At 44.3% G+C, this 23,052-nt stretch overlaps 1 long non-coding RNA gene across 1 annotated transcript in view; it reads left to right on the forward strand.

Annotated features, from left to right (window-relative positions):
• Positions 1-21,198, forward strand: part of LOC143768325 (uncharacterized) — a 61,621-nt gene extending 40,423 nt beyond the window's left edge. Inside the window, exon 3 of the long non-coding RNA XR_013213806.1 lies at positions 21,111-21,198. This is a non-coding gene — a long non-coding RNA (uncharacterized LOC143768325). The remainder of the gene's footprint in view (positions 1-21,110) is intronic.
• The last annotated feature ends 1,854 nt before the right edge of the window (positions 21,199-23,052 follow it).

The following is a 23,052-nucleotide window of genomic DNA, read 5'->3' on the forward strand; positions in this document are numbered from 1 at the left end:
CCAAGGCACTCTCCCTGTGGTGACCTCACTCAGAGGCTGAACACTCCCTTTTCTTAGAGTTATGAATAGCCATTTCTATACATAACTCGCTGTATGAACCTTGGAGACGAACGACACAATGATCATGATGCTTACCATGTCATGGAGGTTCTTTTAAGTATAAACAAGGCGTAGATATATGTCCCGCTTATGGAGAAATCCGTCCCTTGCATTTCGTTGGGTTTAGATCCTAGCAATTTCAGTGAGTTATAGATTTCTCGGTAGACATTCGGAATATGTAACCCTTATCTCTCTATCCCTGATCAGTGCCATTATACATAACTTTTCAAGAACAAAAAAGTCCCATGTGGTTTGAAAGTTGCTGTACCAGTTATAGCTGGTATCAGGCGGGAGGGGGGATGAGGGGTTTAGACAGAGGACTGGCTTTCCAAGGACAAAGCCATAAAAATTCCTCAGTGAAGTTGGCACGCTGGTCTCACATTACAGCTATATAGCGGGGGGGGAGGAAGAGTGACTTAGAATTCCAGCCCTGTGCTGTCATGCGAGGAAACTGCAGCTGAGAGCTCTGTATGTGTAATTGAAGTAATCAAAATTTCTTCCAATATCCTGACACCGAGATCCTGTCCGCGATTGACAGGCGAGTTGGCCAACGAGCAGTTACGAACCTTTGCCCTGCTCCGCTTCTTCCGCTGTGACTTAGTATCGTCAACAAGGGTTAGTTATATACATATTTATCTTTTTTTATCTTTATACACATATATATCAATCCGCCAGTTAATATGGTAACTTACACTCCCTTGACCTATATAAGGGAGGGAGGGTGGGACAAAAGTTTACAGGTCCAGGTGTCCGCCAGAGGAAAAAGGAAGTTGATGACCCGGACACCTGAATTTAACCCCCTGAAGGTGTGGCCAAAGGAACCTTCCCCTTTAAGAACCATTGGATGGCTGAGTATCTTAATTAGTGCATCACCAAGGGGAGTGATGCGAGGACGGGAATTGGGCACTGACAGTATTTTATTAGCTTTAGTCATATGGGCTCCACAGTCAGAGGCACTTTCCTTATGCAGTACCATGCCTGCCAGACAGCACAGCAGTGAACGAACTGTACAAAGTGTGTGAGCACAGCAATGATAAACTGTACAGATAGTATGTGACAGCACAGCAGTGAATATAGTGAGCAGAAAGTGTGTGACAGCACAGAAGTGATTGAGCTGTACAGAGTGTGTGACAGCACATCAGAAAATAAATTTTACAGAGTGTGTGACAGCACAGCAGTGAAGAACCTGTACAGAGTGTGTGACAGCTCAGCAGTGAAACAACTGTAGAGTGTGTGACAGAACAGCAGTGAAACAACTGTAAAGAGTGTGTGACAGAACAGCAGTGAAACAACTGTACAGAGTGTGTGACAGAACAGCAGTGAAACAATTGTACAGAATGTGACAGCACAGCAGTGAAACAACTGTAGAGAGTGTGTGACAGCACAGCAGTGAAGAACCTGTACAGAGTGTGTGACAGCTCAGCAGTGAAACAACTGTAGAGTGTGTGACAGAACAGCAGTGAAACAACTGTAAAGAGTGTGTGACAGAACAGCAGTGAAACAACTGTAGAGTGTGTGACAGCACAGCATTGAAACAACTGTACAGAGTGTGTGACAGAACAGCAGTGAAACAATTGTACAGAATGTGACAGCACAGCAGTGAAACAACTGTAGAGAGTGTGTGACAGCACAGCAGTGAAACAACTATAGAGAGTGTGACAGAACAGCAGTGAAACAAATGTATAGAGTGTGTGACAGAGCAGCAGTGAAATAACTGTAGAGTGTGTGAACAGAACAGCAGTGAAACAACTGTAGAGAGTGTATGACAGAACAGCAGTGAAACAACTGTAGAAAGTGTGCGACAGAACAGCAGTGAAACAACTGTATAGAGTGTGTGACAGAACAGCAGTGAAACAACTGTATAGAGTGTGGGACAGAACAGCAGTGAAACAACTGTAGAGTGTGTCACAGCACAGCAGTGAAACAACTGTAGAGAGTGTGTGACAGAACAGCAGTGAAACAACTGTAGAGAGTGTGACAGAACAGCAGTGAAACAACTGTAGAGTGTGTGACAGCACAGCATTGAAACAACTGTACAGAGTGTGTGACAGAACAGCAGTGAAACAACTGTACAGAATGTGACAGCACAGCAGTGAAACAACTGTAGAGAGTGTGACAGCACAGCAGCGAAACAACTGTAGAGAGTGTGTGACAGAACAGCAGTGAAACAACTGTATAGAGTGTGTGACAGAACAGCAGTGAAATAACTGTAGAGTGTGTGAACAGAACAGCAGTGAAACAACTGTAGAGAGTGTGTGACAGAACAGCAGTGAAACAACTGTAGAGAGTGCGACAGAACAGCAGTGAAACAACTGTAGAGAGTGTGGGACAGAACAGCAGTGAAACAACTGTAGAGAGTGTGTGACAGAACAGCAGTGAAACAACTGTAGAGAGTGTGTGGGAGAACAGCAGTGAAACAACTGTAGAGTGTGTGAACAGAACAGCAGTGAAACAACTGTAGAGAGTATGAGACAGAACAGCAGTGAAACAACTGTAGAGTGTGTGAACAGAACAGCAGTGAAACAACTGTTGAGTGTGTATGACAGCAAAGCAGTGAAACAACTGTAGAGAGGGTGTGACAGAACAGCAGTGAAACTGTAGAGAGTATGTGACAGAACAGCAGTGAAACAACTGTATAGAGTGTGTGACAGAACAGCAGTGAAACAACTGTAGAGTGTGTGTCACAGCACAGCAGTGAAACAACTGTAGAGAGTGTGTGACAGAACAGCAGTGAAACAACTGTAGAGAGTGTGACAGAACAGCAGTGAAACAACTGTAGTGTGTGACAGCACAGCATTGAAACAACTGTACAGAGTGTGTGACAGAACAGCAGTGAAACAACTGTACAGAATGTGACAGCACAGCAGTGAAACAACTGTGGAGAGTGTGACAGCACAGCAGTGAAACAACTGTAGAGTGTGTGACAGAACAGCAGTGAAACAACTGTATAGAGTGTGTGACAGAACAGCAGTGAAATAACTGTAGAGTGTGTGAACAGAACAGCAGTGAAACAACTGTAGAGAGTGTGTGACAGAACAGCAGTGAAACAACTGTAGAGAGTGTGCGACAGAACAGCAGTGACACAACTGTAGAGAGTGTGGGACAGAACAGCAGTGAAACAACTGTAGAGATTGTGTGACAGAACAGCAGTGAAACAACTGTAGAGAGTGTGTGGCAGAACAGCAGTGAAACAACTGTAGAGTGTGTGAACAGAACAGCAGTGAAACAACTGTAGAGAGTGTGTGACAGAACAGCAGTGAAACAACTGTAGAGTGTGTGACAGAACAGCAATGAAACAACTGTAGAGAGTGTGTGACAGAACAGCAGTGAAACAACTGTAGAATGTGTGAACAGAACAGCAGTGAAACAACTGTAGAGAGGGTGTGACAGAACAGCAGTGAAACAACTGTAGAGAGTGTGTGACAGAACAGCAGTGAAACAAATGTAGAGTGTGTGAACAGAACAGCAGTGAAACAACTGTAGAGAGTGTGTGACAGAACAGCAAACAACTGTAGAGAGTGTGTGACAGAACAGCAGTGAAACAACTGTAGAGAGTGAGTGACAGAACAGCAGTGAAACAACTGTAGAGTGTGTGAACAGAACAGCAGTGAAACAACTGTTGAGTGTGTATGACAGCAAAGCAGTGAAACAACTGTACAGAGTATGTGACAGAACAGCAGTGAAACAACTGTAAAGAGTGTGTGACAGAACAGCAGTGAAACAACTGTTGAGAGTGTGTGACAGAACATGAGTGAAACAACTGTAGTGTGTGAACAGAACAGCAGTGAAACAACTGTAGAGAGTGTGTGACAGAACAGCAGTGAAACAACTGTAGAGTGTGTGACAGCACAGCATTGAAACAACTGTACAGAGTGTGTGACAGAACAGCAGTGAAACAACTGTACAGAATGTGACAGCACAGCAGTGAAACAACTGTAGAGAGTGTGACAGCACAGCAGCGAAACAACTGTAGAGAGTGTGTGACAGAACAGCAGTGAAACAACTGTATAGAGTGTGTGACAGAACAGCAGTGAAATAACTGTAGAGTGTGTGAACAGAACAGCAGTGAAACAACTGTAGAGAGTGTGTGACAGAACAGCAGTGAAACAACTGTAGAGAGTGCGACAGAACAGCAGTGAAACAACTGTAGAGAGTGTGGGACAGAACAGCAGTGAAACAACTGTAGAGAGTGTGTGACAGAACAGCAGTGAAACAACTGTAGAGAGTGTGTGGGAGAACAGCAGTGAAACAACTGTAGAGTGTGTGAACAGAACAGCAGTGAAACAACTGTAGAGAGTATGAGACAGAACAGCAGTGAAACAACTGTAGAGTGTGTGAACAGAACAGCAGTGAAACAACTGTTGAGTGTGTATGACAGCAAAGCAGTGAAACAACTGTAGAGAGGGTGTGACAGAACAGCAGTGAAACTGTAGAGAGTATGTGACAGAACAGCAGTGAAACAACTGTATAGAGTGTGTGACAGAACAGCAGTGAAACAACTGTAGAGTGTGTGTCACAGCACAGCAGTGAAACAACTGTAGAGAGTGTGTGACAGAACAGCAGTGAAACAACTGTAGAGAGTGTGACAGAACAGCAGTGAAACAACTGTAGTGTGTGACAGCACAGCATTGAAACAACTGTACAGAGTGTGTGACAGAACAGCAGTGAAACAACTGTACAGAATGTGACAGCACAGCAGTGAAACAACTGTGGAGAGTGTGACAGCACAGCAGTGAAACAACTGTAGAGTGTGTGACAGAACAGCAGTGAAACAACTGTATAGAGTGTGTGACAGAACAGCAGTGAAATAACTGTAGAGTGTGTGAACAGAACAGCAGTGAAACAACTGTAGAGAGTGTGTGACAGAACAGCAGTGAAACAACTGTAGAGTGTGTGACAGAACAGCAATGAAACAACTGTAGAGAGTGTGTGACAGAACAGCAGTGAAACAACTGTAGAGAGTGTGCGACAGAACAGCAGTGACACAACTGTAGAGAGTGTGGGACAGAACAGCAGTGAAACAACTGTAGAGATTGTGTGACAGAACAGCAGTGAAACAACTGTAGAGAGTGTGTGGCAGAACAGCAGTGAAACAACTGTAGAGTGTGTGAACAGAACAGCAGTGAAACAACTGTAGAGAGTGTGTGACAGAACAGCAGTGAAACAACTGTAGAGTGTGTGACAGAACAGCAATGAAACAACTGTAGAGAGTGTGTGACAGAACAGCAGTGAAACAACTGTAGAATGTGTGAACAGAACAGCAGTGAAACAACTGTAGAGAGGGTGTGACAGAACAGCAGTGAAACAACTGTAGAGAGTGTGTGACAGAACAGCAGTGAAACAAATGTAGAGTGTGTGAACAGAACAGCAGTGAAACAACTGTAGAGAGTGTGTGACAGAACAGCAAACAACTGTAGAGAGTGTGTGACAGAACAGCAGTGAAACAACTGTAGAGAGTGAGTGACAGAACAGCAGTGAAACAACTGTAGAGTGTGTGAACAGAACAGCAGTGAAACAACTGTTGAGTGTGTATGACAGCAAAGCAGTGAAACAACTGTACAGAGTATGTGACAGAACAGCAGTGAAACAACTGTAAAGAGTGTGTGACAGAACAGCAGTGAAACAACTGTTGAGAGTGTGTGACAGAACATGAGTGAAACAACTGTAGTGTGTGAACAGAACAGCAGTGAAACAACTGTAGAGAGTGTGTGACAGAACAGCAGTGAAACAACTGTAGAGAGTGTGTGACAGAACAGCAGTGAAACAACTGTAGAGTGTGTGAACAGAACAGCAGTGAAACAACTGTAGAGAGTGTGTGACAGAACAGCAAACAACTGTAGACAGTGTGTGACAGAACAGCAGTGAAACAACTGTAGAGAGTGTGTGACAGAACAGCAGTGAAACAACTGTTGAGTGTGTATGACAGCAAAGCAGTGAAACAACTGTTGAGTGTATATGACAGCAAAGCAGTGAAACAACTGTGCAGAGTATGTGACAGAACAGCAGTGAAACAACTGTATAGAGTGTGTGACAGAACAGCAGTGAAACAACTGTACAGAATGTGACAGCACAGCAGTGAAACAACTGTAGAGAGTGTGACAGCACAGCAGCGAAACAACTGTAGAGAGTGTGTGACAGCACAGCAGTGAAACAACTGTATAGAGGGTGTGACAGAACAGCAGTGAAACAACTGTATAGAGTGTGTGACAGAACAGCAGTGAAACAACTGTAGAGTGTGTGAACAGAACAGCAGTGAAACAACTGTAGAGTGTGTGAACAGAACAGCAGTGAAACAACTGTAGAGAGTGTGTGACAGAACAGCAGTGAAACAACTGTAGAGAGTGTGACTGAACAGCAGTGAAACAACTGCAGAGAGCGTGTGACAGAACAGCAGTGAAACAACTGTAGAAAGTGTGTGACAGAACAACAGTGAAACAACTATAGAGAGTGTGTGACAGCACAGCAGTGAAACAACTATAGAGTGTGTGAACAGAATAGCAGTGAAACAACTGTAGAGTGGGTGTGACAGAACAGCAGTGAAACAACTGTAGAGAGGCTGTGACAGAACAGCAGTGAAACAACTGTTGAGTGTGTATGACAGCAAAGCAGTGAGTGACAGCACAGCAGTGAAACAACTGTAGAGAGTGTGACAGCACAGCAGCGAAACAACTAGAGAGTGTGTGGCAGCACAGCAGTGAAACAACTGTAGAGAGTGTGTGACAGCACAGCAGTGAAACAACTGTAGAGTGTGACAGAACAGCAGTGATAAGCTGCACAGAGTGTGTGACAGCACAGTAGTGATAAACTGTACAGATAGTGTGTGACAGCACAGCAGTGAACAAAGTGTACAGAGTGTGTGACAGCACAGCAGTGGTAAACTGTACTGAGTGTATGACGCCACAGCAGCGAATAAACTGTACAGATAGTGTGTGACAGCACAGCAGTGAATAAATTGTAGACAGTCTGTGACAGCATAGCAGTGATAAACTTTAAAGATACAGTGGGGAAAAAAGAATTTAGTCAGCCACCAATTGTGCAAGTTCTCCCACTTTTGATGATGAGAGAGACCTGTAATTGACATCATAGGTAGATCACAACTATGAGAGTCAAAATGAGAAAACAAATCCAGAAAATCACCTTGTCTGATTTCGAAAGATTTATTTTGCAAATTAAGGTGGAAAATAAGTATTTGGTCATTAACAAAAGTTCATCTCAATATTTTGTTATCTATCCTTTGTTGGCAATGACAGAGGTCAAACGTTTTTTGTAAGTCTTCACAAGGTTGGCACACACTGTTGTTGATATGTTGGCCCATTCCTCCATGCAGATCTCCTCGAGAGCAGTAATGTTTTGGGCCTGTCGCTGGGTAACACGGACATTCAACTCCCTCCAAAGTTTTTCTATGGGGCTGAGATCTAGAGACTGGCTAGGCTACTCCAGGACCTTCATATGCTTTTTACAAAGCCACTCCTTCGTTGCCCTGGCGGTGTGCTTGGGATCATTACCATGCTGAAAGACCCATCCACGTTTCATCTTCAATGCCTTGCTGATGGAAGGAGGTTTGCACTCAAAATCTCACGATACATGGCCCCATTCATTCTTTCATGTACACGGATCAGTCATCCAGATCCCTTTGCAGGGAAACAGCCCCAAAGCATGATGTTGCCACCCCCATGCTTTACAGTAGGTATGGTGTTCTTTGGATGCAGCTCAGCATTCTGTCTCCTCCAAACCCGATGAGTTTTGTTTCTACCGAACAGTTCTACTTTGGTTTCATCAGACTATATGACATTCTCCCAATACTCTTCTGGATAATCCAAATGCTCTCTAGCAAACTTCAGACAGGCACGGACATGTACTGGCTTAAGCAGGGGACACGTCTAGCACTGCAGGATCTGAGTCCCTGGCGGCGTAGTGTGTTACTGATGGTAGCCTTTGTTACATTGGTCCCAGCTCTATGCAGGTCATTCACTATTTTCCCCCCGTGAGGTTCTGGGATTTTTGCAAACCGTTCTTGTGATTATTTTGACCCCATGGGGTGAGATCTTGCATGGAGCCCCAGGTCGAGGGAGATTATCAGGGGTCTTGTATGTCTTCCATTTTCTTATTATTGCACCTAAAGTTGATATCAACACACCAAGCTGCTTGCCTATTGCTGATTCAGTCTTCCCAGCCTGGTGCAGGGCTACAATTTTGTTCCTGGTGTCCTCCGACAGCTCTTTGGTCTTCACCATAGTGGAGTTTGGAGTGTGACTGAGGTTGTGGACAGGTGTCTTTTATACTGATAACAAGTTCAAACAGGAGCCATTACTACAGGTAATGAGTGGAGGACAGAGGAGCCTCTTAAAGAAGAAGTTACAGGTTTGTGAGAGCCAGGAATCTTCCATGTTTTTAGGTGACCAAATACTTATTTTCCACCTTAACCTGCAAAATAAATCTTCCAAATCAGACAAGGTGATTTTCTGGATTTGTTTTCTCATTGTGACTCTCATAGTTGTGGTCTACCTATGATGTCAATTACAGCCTCTCTCATCTTTTTAAATAGGAGAACTTGCACAATTGGTGGCTGACTACATACTTTTTTCCCCACTGTAGTGTGTGACAGCACAGCAGTGATAAACTGTACAGATAGTGTGTGACAGCACAGTAGAGATAAATGTATATTACATTTATTATTGACACTGAGTGATCAGAGGGTCCCTGCATCACATTGTTCTTTTTGGGGCAGTTTGAGGCTTTGGAGCATTTTTGATTTGCCACATATTGAATTTTCTGGGGAAATTCATCAAAACTGTCTAAATTCTATAAAAAATTATAAAAATTCTAATTTTATAAGAAACTATTCATAATAATGGTCTATTATGTATCTTACAGGACATATCTGTGCATTCCACCTATATTCACCCACGTATACACTGACAGCTCCGCCCCGAGGTTTCCCCAATTCTGGAGACTGTGGGGCGATTACAACCCCTGCAGCCATTGCTGCCTGGCGACATCAGAATGGGTTTGGGGTCATTGGATTCTACTGAATTTTCAGATCTGGATTTTCAATGGGTTTACAGGTCTTGTGTGAGTCTGGAATTAGTTCAGGCATCCAATCTGGGATCTGAATGTTTTGAAATTTTGTGTTTGGGATCTTCGTAGTTTTAAGGTTTGGCCTAGGGTCTACAATATTAGTGGTCTGGTCTTCGGTCTCAGTAGCTTTAGGGGACTGGTCTGGAGTCTGAATTAGATTCATCTAGGCTTGGAATGACTTTAAGGGTCCAGGTTACAGTATGTTTGGGGGTCTGATCTGGGGTCTTATTACAGGTTAGAGTCCGTCCGACTCTCACTGACAAATATTACTCCATTTGCAATTATCGTCTCTCTTTCTGCAGCGTTTACGAGATGTAACATTTAATACAACATTTCAGTGCTGGTGTTCATCTCAGACCCGGACCTGACCAGAGACCCATTTTGCAGCGAGGGTTGTAACTTCTCTCCTACAAGGGATGGACACCGGCTCCAGAATAGCCAGATGTAATAACATGACCAGAACCAGCAGGGGGCACCATGTTATCTTTCACTATGGCTCCCCCTTTGCTCTATGCACCCCCCAATCCTATATAGCAACTAATGGATCAGAACTACAAAGACCTGTCTTCAAGTAGCAGTGAGTGTGGGACCCCCGCTGCGGCCAGCACGCAACACGTCTATAGATAAGATGGCTTGTCCCAGCCCTGGAGTATAAAACCTTGCTCTTTGCCCCGGGAGCTGCAGAAATTCCCCGAGCTGCGGTGCCTGGCGTTCCTCTGAAGGTTAAGAACGCGGCCGCACAGATAAAACCTTTCTGTTCTGCGCAGGAGAAAACCGTATTGATTATGTGTTCAATAAAAAGGTCAAAGCTTCCTCGGAGGGTCAGCGGCAAATCTGGGCTTCGTAGATCCGCGCTGCGCTCACCGGGGGTAATGGCGAACTGCAAATGAGGTGATCATCATTATCATGTCGCCAGGCTGACATCTCTCCTAATGGCTGGCAAATGTCAGGGTGACTCGCTCGCATTATTATTAGTTTGTGTTTTTTTTTGTTAATTGATTCGGTTAATTAGGTCCCAGAGGCCTGAGCGCTAATTACCAGCTCCCGCAGCTGAAATGGGATGCGATGGAGGAAAGCTAGGCTTTGTGCTCCTCTGCAATCTGCGGCGAGGATTCTCCTTCATATCTCTGACCCGCCACATGTTATCGCCTTCTTGATGTATTTTATACAATGTATCGTGTGCAGGAAATAGAGAAGAACTCACAAACCTGCTCAGTTTTTTATTTTTTCCTGCAGGAAGCATCTGCTCACGGCTTTGGCGCCGTCATTAATTTTCTGCCAATTAGAGGAAAATAAATATATAAAAACAGAAAGTGGATAAAAAACATTTACGTCGTAACTCGGCGGCTTTGTAAGGGGCTTAAAAAGTTTATAAATGGCCTCAAATCTAGAGCCGGGCGCATGACAATGATTATAGGGGGATCTGTGAGACGTCAGACATGTTCTACTTCTAATGGGACAGGGTCTGACAGCTGGGCCTCGACTGATCGCAAGATCGGGCCCCTGCCGATACTAAGATCAGGTCCCTACTGAACCCAAGATATGGTCCCTGCAGATCCTTAGATCAGGCCCCTACTGAACTAAAGATCAGGTCATCACTGATCCCTAGATCAGGCCTCTACTGATCCCAAAATTGTGACCCTACTGATCCGAAGATCGTGGCCCTACTGATCCAATGATATGGTCCCTGCAGATCCTAAAATCAGGCGCCTACTGAATCTAAGATTGGGACCCTACTGATCCTAAGATCGGGCACCTACTGACACAAGATCAGGCCATCACTGATCCCAAGATCAGGCCTCTACTGATCGGGCCTCTACTGGTCTCAAGATCGAACTCCTACTGAACCCAAGATCGGGTCATCACTGATCCCAAAATCAAGCCTCTACTGATCCCAAGATTGTAACCCTACTGATCCTAAGATCGGGATCCTACTGAACTCAAGATCTGGTCATCACTGATCCCAAGATCAGGACCCTACTGATCCCCAAATCGGGCCTCTACTGGTCTCAAGATTGTGCCCCTACTGAATCCAAGATCGGGACTCTACTGATCCCAAGATTGGGCCCCTGCTCCACCCAACATCAGGCCATCACTAATCCCAAGAACGGTGATTGGTGAATGGACCAAATACTGGAATTCATGTAAAGTGATTGCTTAGTTATAAAGTAGTTATTAGGACTGGGAAAAAATCCTAGCACTGCCGATCTTGATTAGATGCACATGGATAGTTTTGAGTGAGAACCAGGACATGAGTTCACCATGCTGAGCAGAGTTGAGTGTGCTGCTGGTGAGTGACCAGCCATAATGTGAGCTGTAGCTGGGAGAAAGACAAGCCAGAGTTTATCTCTGAATGGAGGCTGCACGGGTCAGCGAGGAAAGCTGAGCAGTCTGTGTGTTGGAGCTGCAGAGTAATGTGTGGAAGCTGCAGCCTGTTCAGTGTGAACTGAGCATGGAGTTGATTACTTCTGTGTGACGTTGGAAACTGCTGGAGCTCTGGCTGAAGGTGACACCGATACAGGTGGGATCAGCCTCTTAGGCTACTTTCACACTAGCGAGGTGTGACGTACGTTGCAATGCGTCGTTTTAGAGAAAAAACGCATCCTGCAAAGTTGCCCGCAGGATGCATGTTTTCTCCATAGACTTGCATTAGCGACGCATTGCGACGGATTGCCACACGTCGCATCCGTCGTGCGATGGATGCATCGTGTTTGGGCAGACGGTCGGCACAAAAAAAGTTCCATGTAACGTTTTTTTGCGCGTCGCGTCTGCCATTTTCAAACACGCAAACGCGGCTGAAACTCCGCCCCCTCCTCCCCGGATATTACAATGGGGCAGCGGATGCGTTGAAAAACTGCATCCACTGCCTCCGTTGTGCATTTATTTCACAACATGCGTCGGTACGACGCATGGCGACGGCCCCGTACCAACGCTAGTGTGAAAGTAGCCTTATGTATGTAAAGGAGAAAGGACTGTAATCTTATGGGGTGAGCTGCACTGACATATGTGCTGGTCAAGAACGGTTTATTTGCTGTTATACCTTTGTGCCCAGAAGAGGGTGTTTTGTTTTGAATTCCTTGGAGTTCTATGAAAGCAATAAAACTGCACCTGTCTGGACCAAACCACATCTCCTGTGTGAATGCTGCCTAATGCCTACAGTATATACATATTAATATATACACCTCTCACTGTGCTATACCTCTGTAAAAATAAAAAATCATGATGGCTGTTGTAACAAAAAAAGGCCAAAACCAAAACGTTCTTCTTGCCCTCTGGATATGTACAATTTATACACTTTACAGCAGTAAAACTGAGTTTTAGTCTATATTTTTACATGCAATGTTTTTGTAGCCTTTTTTGTGCAGCCAACTTTCTAGGCAATAAAAACGCTGCAGATCCGCACTTTTGTAGCATTTCTTTTAGTGCAGATTACAAGTGTTTTGACTACAATTCATGTTATATAACTTTAAAAAATGCTAAAAATATGCAGCGAAACCTACTTCCTGCATTTTCTTTTGCATCACATCGATTTTGCACTTTCTCCTTGTTTTCAATGGGTGACAAAATGTGGCAAAAATGTTGAAAGAATTGATGCTGCAGAATTTTAAAAAAAAGCTCTGCAGTTCTCAAATTCAGTCCGGAAAAAAATCAAATAATCATGTGCAGGAGATTTCTGAACTCTCATAGCTTTTGCTCATACTGTAAAACACAGCTTCTTATTTGCATAAAAAAACACTGCAAACAAGCTGCATGTGAGCCTTAAATTCAAAACTTTGCGGCATTTGGATTCCTCTCTCTTTTGGTTGTGTTCAAATGTGGCGTTTGTTGCCAAGTTAAAATCAAAATAAAATAATTTTATGTTATCTTTTAGTAAAGAAACACAAATTTACATAAAAAACCTGACACAGAATAATGCCACTATTAGCAATATTAGTGAATATACCGGGTGGATAAAAGAAAAAGTCAAAAGAAGGATAAATGTAATTGAAACAATTTTTGAGAAATGATTTTCACCTGTTCCCGGCTCGCACCTGTCCCACATCGCACCTGTCCCGCATCATTGCTCTAGTCCAAAAAACAATTCAGATTCTGGATAGTTTTGATTTTCGTAAAATTCAAAGTGAATTTGTTTTGCTCATCTCTCCTTATGAGGATTTAAATGAGCTGACAACATAGCAAAGGATCTCATTGTGGAAAGTTGTCAGTCAGGAGAAGCTACAAATGTGTTTTGCCGCCATTAGATCTACCATGGACACTGTGAAGACGTCATGAAGATAAGGCAGCGCAGTGACATTACCAAGAACTGGATGTACCTCAAAAATTGATATAAATCAAAAAGAAAATTGTCCCTGAAGGCTGTCAAGATGCCGATAGCAACATTAAAGGCGCTGCAGGATTTGTTTTCCTCATCTCTACTTAGAAGGATTCAAACCCAAGGGTTTTATCATGTAAAAATTCTACCAAGATGAATAATTTCTAAATTTTTTCCACCTTTAATGTCGCTCATAATCTGCACATATCCTTTGAAAAACAAACTGAAATAATTATTGGGGGGAATAAAATAAATGTAAAATAACGTGGTTGCATAAGTGTGAGCACCCTCCTATAATTGGGGCTGTTGTCTTCAGTATCAGCTGATCACATTTCCCCCATGTTGCACAGTAGTCAGCGCTTGGCTGTCGTCATTCTCATTAACCCCAGAGAAAGTGTCACTGCCTTATGAGGATTTTACTGACATTTTCTGTTCTGTAGACAGCTGACAACGCAGCAAAGGTTCTCATTGTGGAAAGTTGTCAGTCAAGAGAAGGTACAAAAATTTGGCACAACAGTGACTAGAACTGGATGTCTCTCAAGCATTGATGAAAATCACAAAGAAAATTGCCCCAGGAGGCCGCCAAGAGGTCTACAGCAACATTAGAGGAGCTGCAGGAATTTCTCGCCTGTCCTGGTTGTGTCCTGCATGTGACCACAATCTTATCTCCGGCCTGTGGTGGAAAGATGGAAGACTTTCCTTACATAAGAGAAAGTCCAGGCCGGCAATGTTCTGCAAAACCTCCTTCACGTTGACCAGAAGCAGAAACGTGTTTTGTCTGATGAGACCGAGGGGGAACTTTTTGGCAATAATTCTAAAAGGCACAAATCCGATGCTACACACCACCAGAAGATCACCATCCCCACAGGGAGGCATGGTGAGGGCAGCATTGTCTTCTGGGGATGTTTTTTGGCAGCTGGAACTAGAGCCTTAGTCAGCATGGAGGGGATTATGGACACTTCCAAATCAGTTCATTTTACATGAACACCTTCAGGTCTCTGGTAAAAAACTGATGAAGAGGAGGAATTTCACCTTTCAGCGACAACGACCCTGAGCGACCTCCAAATCAGGAAAAGATCGGCTTCACCAGTAGAAGATGGAAGTTCTGGAATGACTGAGCCCAGACCCATCTAATTCTGAGAGCCTTAACTTTCTAATTTGATTTGAGTTGTCTGAGGATTTGGTTTTAGGGGGATGACCTGACTTTTTGTTACCATTTTGGGGTATTCACCACTTTTTGTAATTTTTTATTCCATTTTGTGAGAGATTTATGTTTAACAAAAACAACAATTCTGGCAGGTTTTTTTATTTTGTTACTATATTCACAATTGCGACAAAGCTAAATGTGTTATTTTCATTCTTTATTTTTCTTATGTAATCTAGATTTTCTTTTTCTTTTTAGACAAAGTTATATTTTTTTAATATTTATCTGATTTACATTTCTTGTTATGTGTTACTAGGGGACTGGAATCTGCGATTTCCTGATTGCTGATATAACAGTGCGATACTTTTGTATGATTCTATGTTATTACTGTCTGCGCATCACGAGCTGCAACTTATCGGATGTTCTAAGGTCAGGAGGTCATTGATAGGTTCCCGCAAGCAATAGAAGGCATTTTTTCACCCCATTAACTTGTTAGCGAGGAGCCAATAAGATGACAGATGGAGACTTCTCCCTCTGTCTAACTACTTGGATGCTAAAGTCAGCACCTCAGGGGATCGGGACCTTGGATCGGCATTACCTCCAATACCAAATATTGGAGTAAAGTACTGGCTGTGCACTCCAGACACAAGTGATGGCCCGGGTGTTGCTCCTATCAGCACTTTACCTGGAGCGTTTCTCTAAGACACCATCTGCTGTTAGTCGCTGTTCGTCTCGGAGGTCACCGGATATTCATATAATTTACTAATGAATAACCAAAAATAAGACAAAGCTGAGACACGAGCTCCTGACGGTGTCGTAAAGGGCAGCAAGTCAATAATCGATTCTCATGCAGACGAGATGGAAATGTTGATTAACCTGTAGCCCTGAGATTGATTAACATGCCTTGATCAAGGGGAAATAAGGACTGATTGGTTACAATATGATCCAAATTGTGCAAAAGTCAAATCTGAATGTAAAATCTCACCTTTTCTTAGATTTCCGTGGTTTTATGTCCTTGAAAATGCTCAAGTTTGTCATTAAAAGAAAAAAAGAAAACATTTTGCAAAGTTTTCCCTAAAGTTTTGCTGGTGGCAGATGAGCGATGGTGAAGGCAGCGTATTGACTCCACACCTGCAGAGTCTGCTCTCCACTATCGACGACTGGTGTCCTCCCGGCTCAGAGTTCAAACGCACGTACAGGGCTTTCATGTTGGTAAACAGTATTGATCTGCATAATAAACTCGCCATTAGGATGACGGCTTAAATGAGGACGAAAAAGAGAACATTTGGGAGATTAAATCCGGAAACAGTTAATTAAAAGCAAAGCTGCAATCCAAGACTGCGAGCGTCCAATTAGTGGCAGGATGCAAAGATCCTGCACGAAGATTTCAGTTTTTATACTCTGAAGGGAATTAAAAAAACATTGTATTTAGTTCACGTTTTCAACACCAGGAGGTTTTTTTTTTTTTTACTATTTTTTTTAAATCCTTTGGGGCAGACGAACCACCTGCTATTACTTCACAGACACCAACTAAGGCTGAAAATATCAATGTCTGTTGGTATGGATTCAAATGACTGAAAATGCGTCCGACTCTAAATGCAAGTGATGTATAAAATGCGCATGAACTGGAGTCACTGGGTACATACATCACATTACTGATCCTGAGTTACCTCCTGTATTATACTCCAGAGCTGCACTCACCATTCTGCTGGTGCAGTCACTGTGTACATACATTACTGATCCTGAGTTACCTCCTGTATTATACTCCAGAGCTGCACTCACTATTCTGCTGGTGCAGTCACTGTGTACATACATTACATTACTGATCCTGAGTTACCTCCTGTATTATACCCCAGAGCTGCACTCACTATTCTGCTGGTGAAGTCACTATGTACATACATTACATTACTGATCCTGGGTTACATCCTGTATTATACTCCAGAGCTGCACTCACTATTCTGCTGGTGCAGTCACTGTGTACATACATTACATTACTGATCCTGAGTTACATCCTGTATTATACCCCAGAGCTGCACTCACTATTATGCTGGTGCAGTCACTGTGTACATACATCACATTACTGATCCTGAGTTACCTCCTGTATTATATTCCAGAGCTGCACTCACTATTCTGCTGGTGCAGTCACTGTGTACATACATTACATTACTGATCCTGAGTTACATCCTGTATTATACCCCAGAGCTGCACTCACTATTCTGCTGGTGCAGTCGCCGTGTACATACATTACATTACTGATCCTGAGTTACCTCCTGTATTATACCCCAGAGCTGCACTCACTATTCTGCTGGTGCAGTCACTGTGTACATACATTACATTACTGATCCTGAGTTACCTCCCGTATTATACCCCTGAGCTGCACTCACTATTCTGCTGGTGCAGTCACTGTGTACATACATTACATTACTGATCCTGAGTTACCTCCTGTATTATACCCCAGAGCTGCACTCACTATTCTGCTGGTGCAGTCACTGTGTACATACATTACATTACAGATCCTGAGTTACCTCCTGTATTATACCCCTGAGCTGCACTCACTATTCGGCTGGTGCAGTCACTGTGTACATACATTACATTACTGATCATGAGTTACATCCTGTATTATACCCCAGAGCTGCACTCACTATTCTGCTGGTGCAGTCACTGTGTACATTCATTACATTACTGATCCTGAGTTACCTCCTGTATTATACCCCAGAGCTGCACTCACTATTCTGCTGGTGCAGTCACTGTGTACATACATTACATTACTGATCCTGAGTGACATCCTGTATTATACCCCAGAGCTGCACTCACTATTCTGCTGGTGCAGTCACTGTGTGCATACATTACATTACTGATCCTGAGTTATATCCTGTATTATACCCCAGAGCTGCACTCACTATTCTGCTGGTGCAGTCACTGTGTACATACATTACATTACTGATCCTGAGTTACATCCTGTATTATACTCCAGAGCTGCACTCACTATTCTGCTGGTGCAGTCACTGTGTACATACATTACATTACTGATCCTGAGTTACCTCCTGTATTATACCCTAGAGCTGCACTCACTATTCTGCTGGTGCAGTCACTGTGTACATACATTACATTACTGATCCTGAGTTACCTCCTGTATTATACCCCAGAGCTGCCCTCACTATTCTGCTGGTGCAGTCATTGTGTACATACATTACATTACTGATCCTGAGTTACATCCTGTATTATACCCCAGAGCTGCACTCACTATTCTGCTGGTGCAGTCATTGTGTACATACATTACATTACTGATCCTGAGTTACATCCTGTATTATACCCCAGAGCTGCACTCACTATTCTGCTGGTGCAGTCACTGTGTACATACATTACATTACTGATCCTGAGTTACATCCTGTATTATACCCCAGAGCTGCACTCACTATTCTGCTGGTGCAGTCACTGTGTACATACATTACATTACTGATCCTGAGTTACCTCCTGTATTATACCCCAGAGCTGCACTCACTATTCTGCTGGTGCAGTCAGTTTGCACATATGCGACGCCCACCAGGGCCGTTGGGAAACCGGTTGGACAATTCTTTGGGGAAGTCACAGGTCCATGACCCGACTCCGTGGCCCTGGGCGTGCAATAAAAATGCAAGGGGAAAAGTTATATGGGATTGATCTGTGACGCCACCCGTGGTGTTTGGCAATAGGTGGCTGATGCTGCGATTCAGGTCCTCTGGGGCAGATGGTGACGCAGCAGAGATGTTACACCTCTCCACGGGTAGATCTAGGCCCAGGGCAGTTAAGATGTTAAAGTCAATGGTGATCTGTTGTAGTGCAGGGCAGGTGACGCAGTAATAATTCTGAGGGCACAGCAGGGTGCAGTTTTCACACTTTACTCACAGTCCGTTGGTTACAGTCACCAGCCGGGTGCTGTGTCCTCCGGGTCGGTGGTCCAGCCAGCTCCCAGGTAGTTTGGGGTGCACTTTTCCAGTACCCCCTTCTTGTGCACCTTCCCTGGTCATCTCCCTGCGCTGGCTCGCACCCTCCTGCCCTGTGCCTCACACACAGTGTCTCAAGCCAGCAGCCTCAGATCCTGTCGGGCAACGACCTCCTGGTCCCCTTGACCTTATGTGGCTGCCTTTTTAGCGATTGTGTGTGGATTTGGCTGTCGCGCATACAGTTACTACAGCCTCCGCTTTGCTCGCTGAGTTTTGCAGTTCCTCCACTAGTCTGGGGTCGGTCCCCCACTGCAACCTGGTCCCTCCACCCGACTACGGTTGGCGTGGATTCGGGCGCCAAGGGTGAATTCTTCACTTCCCTGACCCCTAGGACCATTTCTTTCTCGAGCTCCTCTCTGACACCTCTGTCCTCCTCTCTCTCCTCTCACAGACTCTCTTCCTCTTACCAACCATCTAACTCCGCCTCTCTGCTGTCTCCATGACAACTCCACTACCAGCTGTCACTCTCTCCACCCACACCCTCTACCTAGTTCCCCCTCCAGCCTGAGATGGGGCCTTCCCTCAATAGGGTCCGCCCAGGTCCCCTGGCATGGAGTGGTGTGCTGTTGGATGCTAAAGTGTGAGTACCAGGTAGTGCCCCCTCTTTACCCAAGAGCGGAGTACCACACCTCTGGCTGAGGTGCAGTACCTCTGTGGCGACTGGACCCTCAGGGGTGCCACACATACATTACTGATTGTCACCTCGACCTCTCGTTTCTGTCTCGTTCTATTCACTTTATGTACAGTGGGTACGGAAAGTATTCAGACCCCTTTAAATTTTTCACTCTTTGTTTCATTGCAGCCATCTGGTAAATTCAGAAAAGTTCAGTTTTTTCTCATTAATGTTCACTCTGCACCCCATCTTGACTGAAAAAAACAGAAATGTAGAAATTTTTGCAAATTTAATAAAAAAGAAAAGCTGAAATATCACATAGTCATAAGTCTTCAGCCCCTTTGTTCAGACTCTCATATTTCAGTCACATTCTGAGCATTTCCCTGTGATCCTCCTTGAGATGGTTCTTCTCCTTCATTGGAGGTCAGCTGTGTGTAATTAATCTGATAGGACTTGATTTGGAAAGGCGCACACCTGTCTATATAAGACCTCACAGCTCACAGTGCATGTCAGACCAAATGAGAATCATGAGGTCAAAGGAACTGGCCAAGGAGCTCAGAGACAGAATTGTGGCAAGGCACAGATCTGGCCAAGGTTACAACAGAATTTCTGCAGTACTCCAGGTTCCTAAGAGCACAGTGGCCTCCATAATCCTTAAATTGAAGAAGTTTGGGACCACCAGAAGTCTTCCTAGACCTGGCCGTCCGGCCAAACTGAGCAATTGTGGGAGAAGAGCCTTGGTGAGGGAGGTAAAGAAGAACCCCAAGATCACTGTGGCTGAGCTCCAGAGATGCAGTAGGGGGATGGGAGAAAGTTCCATAAAGTCAACTATCACTGCAGCCTCCACCAGTCAGGTCTTTATGGCAGCGTGGCCTGACGGAAGCCTTTCCACAGTGCAAGACATATGAAAGCTGCATAGAGTTTGCTAAAAAAAAAAAATGAAGGACTCCCAGACTGCGAGAAATAAGATCTCTGGTCTGATGAGATGAAGATAGACCTTTTTGGTGATAATTCTAAGCGCTATGTGTGGGGAAAACCAGGCACTGCTCATCACCTGCCCAATACAATCCCAACAGTGAAACATGGTGGACGCAGCATCATTCTATGGGGGGGTGTTTTTCAGCTGCAGGGACAGGACGGCTGGTTGCCATTGAAGGAAACATGAATGCGGCCAAGTACAGAGATATCCTGGATGAAAACCTCTTCCAGAGTGCTCTGGACCTCAGACTTGGCGGAAGGTTCACCTTCCAACAAGACAACGACCCTAAGCACACAGCTAAAATAACAAAGGAGCGGCTTCAGAACAACTCTGTGACCATTCTTGACCGGCCCAGCCAGAGCCCTGACCTAAACCCAACTGAGCATCTCTGGAGAGACCTGAAAATGGCGTCCACCAACGTTCACCATCCAACCTGAGGAGCTGGAGAGGATCTGCAAGGAAGAATGGCCGAGGATCCCCAAATCCAGGGGTGAGAAACTTGTTGTATCATTCCCAAGAAGACTCATGGCTGTACTAGCTCAAAAGGGGCTTCTACTAATACTGAGCAAAGGGTCTGAAGACTTATGGCCATGGGAGATTTCAGGTTTTCTTTTTTAATAAATTTTCAAAAATTTCTACATTTCTGCTTTTTTCACTCAAGATGGGGTGCAGAGTGCACATTAATGAGAAAAACTGAACTTTTTTTGAATTTACCAAATGGCTGCAATGAAACAAAGAGTGAAAAATGTAAAGGGGTCTGAATACTTTCCGTACCCACTGTAAATTACAGGAAATTCTAAATCTTTGTATCTGGACATTTCTGTGACTTTAGAGAAGTAATCACATAATTCTCGCTCATCCAGCAGTTACTGACAGTTTTTTAACGTTTTGCTGTTTTTCAGCGCCGCCTGTTTATGATTGGAGGTCAGCTCTTTGTCAGGAGGAAAACTATTGACAAGTGCAACAAAAAAGAGGAATAAACTAAGCAGAAATGTCCTGCCTCCTCCTGCCCAGGAGGAATGTTCCCTGCGGTGCTGAACAGCAGATGAGAGATTCGCCGGACACATCACAAAGCCACGCTCCTCTTCTCCGCCGATCCCTGCTCCGATTCTGCTGCACATTAATCTAGAATAATTGGGGGCCATAGAGCTGAGGGGCTGCTCCTCTGCCTGTCCAGTCACTGTCTCCCTGGGTGCACCCAATCGTCACACATTGCCCCCGTTCTGGTGTTTGTCCCTCACTTTTATAAAATATCTAAAAAAAAAGGCTAGTGAAAGCGACACAGCAAAATGTACCAGGTGTATCACCCCATTACGGCCCATACATTCTTTCATTTCCCCCATTGTTTCAAGAGAAATTTTTTTAATTTTTATAACTTTTTTGCAGGACAAGTTGTAAAGAGAAATGTTGTTTGTGATGCCACTTTCTGAGTCCCGTAACTCAATTACAGTACTTCTCCAGAAACATCTTAAGGACCTATAACTCTGCCCTTCACCTCACCAAACTGACCTACTACACCACCCTGATCTCCTCACTATCCAACAACCCCAAGAAACTTTTTGACACCTTTCACTCCCTCCTCAGGCCAAAAGCACAAGACCCTATCACAGACATTTGTGCTGATGACCTGGCCTCCCACTTTATAGAGAAAATAGACAATATCCGTCAGGAAATCCGCTCCCAGACACCAAGTGCAATGACTCCCATTCCTCCCTGCATCTCCCCTGGCTCACTCTCTACAATCGATCCCATCACAGAAGAAGAAGTCTCCAAGCTCCTCTCCTCTTCTCGTCCGACTACATGCACTACTGATCCCTTTCCCTCACATCTCCTCCAGTCTCTCTCTCCAGTCATCACAACTCACCTAACTACAATCTTTAATCTCTCCCTCTCCTCTGGCATTTTCCCCTTCTCCTTCAAACACTGTCGATCCATCCTGCACAAACAACTACAGACCAGTCTACATCTTACCTTTCATCTCTAAACTCTTTGAGTGCCTGGTTTACACCAGCCTTACCCCTTACCTCTCCACTCACTCCCTCCTAGACCCTTCACAGTCCGATTTCTGCCCCCTACATTCGACAGAAACTGCACTCATCAAAGTGAACAACGACCTTCTGACAGCAAAATGTAACAGTGACCACTCTCTGCTCATTCTTTTCAACCTTTCTGTAGCTTTCAACACTGTTGACCACCCTCTCCTACTCTCTGTGCTCCAGTCACTAGGCTCCTTCAGTGTATCGTTCATTGGCTCCACTTCATCTCCTCTTCCTCTCACTGTCAAGTACCTCAGGGCTCAGTCCTTGGCCCCCTTCTCTTCTCCCTCTACACAGCCCCAATTGGACAGACCATCAGCAGATTTGGCTTTCAGTACCATCTTTAGCTGATGACACACAATTGTCAGGGTGAAAAGATATATCTTTATACACTTTTTGTACTTTTATATTCTTATGTTGTGAAACAATAAGTTTTCCCTTTCTGCTAGCTGATGTAGATGTAACTATATTTAAAATGGCTGCCAGTATTCACCTATGCCCTACTTTCGTTTCTGAGAAGCTAAGTTTCGTTTCTGTTGAAGTCGAAAGTTAAGAAATGTGAAGAGAGGAGGATCCACCAGATGACGTCAGGACTAATCAGAAAGACAGAATACTAGACATATATTGCTTAAACCCCGCCTATTGCACGCCTTCCCCTAACACTACATGATGCTATGAATCAGGAAATAAAGTTTCAGTTGCTGTGATCGTTGCTGATACTTGTAGAAGCACGAGCATGCTCTGAGATTGAACCAGCTTTTTGTCTGACTCATTCTTACCCGGTACCAAATGCTCATAGTCTAATTTG

The sequence above is a fragment of the Ranitomeya variabilis genome, chromosome 4 (assembly GCF_051348905.1).
Source record: "Ranitomeya variabilis isolate aRanVar5 chromosome 4, aRanVar5.hap1, whole genome shotgun sequence".
Classification (NCBI taxonomy): domain Eukaryota; kingdom Metazoa; phylum Chordata; class Amphibia; order Anura; family Dendrobatidae; genus Ranitomeya; species Ranitomeya variabilis.